The sequence below is a fragment of the Echinops telfairi genome, unplaced genomic scaffold (genome assembly GCF_000313985.2).
Source record: "Echinops telfairi isolate 266 unplaced genomic scaffold, ASM31398v2 ScPeMD7_2010;HRSCAF=2546, whole genome shotgun sequence".
In the NCBI taxonomy this organism is placed as follows: domain Eukaryota; kingdom Metazoa; phylum Chordata; class Mammalia; order Afrosoricida; family Tenrecidae; genus Echinops; species Echinops telfairi.
In genome coordinates, this window is record NW_022105908.1 from 20,400,673 (window position 1) to 20,403,073 (window position 2,401).

General features: G+C 55.2%; 1 protein-coding gene across 2 annotated transcripts in view; it reads left to right on the top strand.

Moving 5' to 3' along the window:
• Positions 1 to 1,852: 1,852 nt before the first annotated feature.
• The window catches only part of DLG4 (discs large MAGUK scaffold protein 4), a 26,075-nt gene continuing 25,526 nt past the window's right edge, over positions 1,853 to 2,401 (top strand). For both annotated transcript variants that reach the window (XM_045293397.1, XM_004712876.2), the window contains exon 1: positions 1,853 to 1,869. The gene's annotated coding sequence lies outside the window, so the exon portion shown is untranslated. The remainder of the gene's footprint in view (positions 1,870 to 2,401) is intronic.

A 2,401-nucleotide genomic window follows, 5' to 3' on the forward strand; every position in this document is an offset into this window, starting at 1 on the left:
GCCCCCCGAGCGTGGCTGACTCCGGAACGCAACGGGTGGACGGGTGGGGTTTCCGGGCCGCGGGGCATGCCGGGAGCGGTAGTTCCGCAGCCCCTCCACCGCCCGAGCCTTCGCCTTCTGGCGGACCTGGCGCGCTTCCAGACGTCCCCAGACCCCTCCACCTTTACCTGCCCTGCCAGCGGTGTAGCCTCAGAAAGGACGGTGCGATTGCACGGGACAGCACCGGGACTGTGCTTAGAGAGATGAAGGGTAGACTGAGGGGAGGACTTCCAGGAGCAGTTAGGCTAGGCAGGGAAGATGAGCTGTGTGTGATACACAGGCAAGGAAGATGAGATGACTTTAAAAGAGTTGTGAAATCCATCTCTTGCCATCGAAACAAAAGGAAAGAATGGTAGCCGGGAGACTCAGCCCCAGTGTGAGTGTTCCAGTTTATACATCTTCCTCTGGCCTAGCTCTTTTTATACGTAATCTGCCTTATTGGCATATAATTCACCGAATCATACCATTGAATTGTCCAATCTTACCCAGCAGAGTTTTGCATTCATCACAAGTCAATTTCAGGACTGAGCTAACTCTTGAAACACCTAAAATGGTACAGTAGAAAGACCCCTATGCCCACTGCCTCTTCCATGGGGTCCCCGAACTCTCCACTCATCTCTCTCTCTCTCTCTCTCTCTTTGCCCTCCAGTATGTCAGAAACCTCTGTGCCCAGGGCAGGCTTTTATTAAAATTTAAATCATTTTATTGGGGGCTCGTACAACTCTTATCACAATCCGTACATCCTTCCATTGTCAGGGCAGACTTTTGAGCAACTTCCTCCTCTCCATTTATGCAGCAAGAGGTTCTTGATAATTTATAGCCCACAGTGTTTACACACTGGTCTGGCAGACCCTTCTTCAGAGAAAGTCTACTCCCATAAACAGTGGCAGTCTCAGAAACCCACGGGGGCAGTTCTACCCTGTCCTGGAAGTTGGCTAGGAGTCGGCAGCCATTCAACAGTAGTGAGTGTTTTTCCTGTTCACAAGCCCCACTGGAGACAAGCTCAGGAGGAAAGTGAGCTGGGTGAGGCTTCTTTTCTTTGGTGTTGCAGGAGCCACTTTGGGGGAGACCCTCCTTCCCAAGCCCTCGGGAGAATGTAGCTCAATGATGCTCTGTTATAGAAAGGGGGGGGGGATTCCTGGGGTGGTGTCTGGAGACTTGGGGAAGAGTAGAATCTGCCAGCAGGTCAGGTGTCTTCTGAGACAGTCACTGAACAGCTAAAATTGGGTTGGGTGAAGGCAGCTCAACTCCAATCTGGGGGATTAGGGAGATTAAAGTGAGAGAAGAGAGATGTCGCAGAGACCAAGAGGTGAAAGACAGGGGGTTCTTGTGAGGAGGTCCTGGAGTGGACTTGGGGGGTTGGGTGAATGAGGACTCCGGGATACTTCTCCCCAGCCTTTCCCTGGGATCTGGGTGAAAGACCAGAGATGTGGAGATCTTGGGGAGGCTGGTCTCTTTCTTGCCTCACTCCTCTCCTCCCTCACCTGCATTCCACTAGCTCCCCGGTCAGCTCTTTGGCTCCTGGCCCCTCCACTACTGCGGTGGGCACCCCCACTCCTCACCGTGCTACACAGTGACCTCTTCCAGGCCCTGCTGGGTGAGTAACTCCGACAGCAGTGGAAGGGGCTGGCCTGGGCCTCCGAAGGCAGTCGTGTGTGGACTTCAGCCCAGTGTGGAGCTTCCCCGGGCGTTCTCCACCTCCACGCACAGCCTCACCCACCGAGCGAGAGGATGGCACAGGTGGCCTGAGAAGGTGGAGGAGGCTAACTCACTTCTGTTTCTGTGACAGACATCCTGGACTATTACGAAGCCTCCCTATCAGAGAGTCAGGTAAGAGGGTGGCACCAGGCAGGGCTGGTTTTACACGGAGACTTGGGATCTCAGGGGAGAAAGACCAGAGTCTGGCCTAGGGGCTTGGAGACACTGGAGAAAGTACCTGCTCTCCAATTTCAGGGACCAAAGAGTTTAAGTCTTAAGACACAATCAGACCCCAAGGGTTCCTTCCGGTCCGGTCCCTCTTTTGCACCACCACCTCTACCCCCCAGTGCTGGGTTGGGGGACGTGGTCTTCCTCCAGTATTCAAACAGCCATGGAGGCGTCCAGCCCAGGTCTGAGGGCTTCCGTCCGCGATATGTGCGAGGCCTCCTCTTTGCCTTTGCGATCCGCACCAGCCCGTGTCGGGCCAGGGCTCCACATCTGCTGTAGGGCCTCCCTGCTTCTGCTGCTAGCGCTTTTCCCATTATCCGGGTTCCTGCCAGCACCGAAGGAGTTAACTCTGCCAAGGCACCCCCCCACTCTCGCTCTTCCCTCCCTCCCTCCCTCCCCCTGCTTCCTCTCTCCTCCTCTCTCCCTTTCCCTCCTC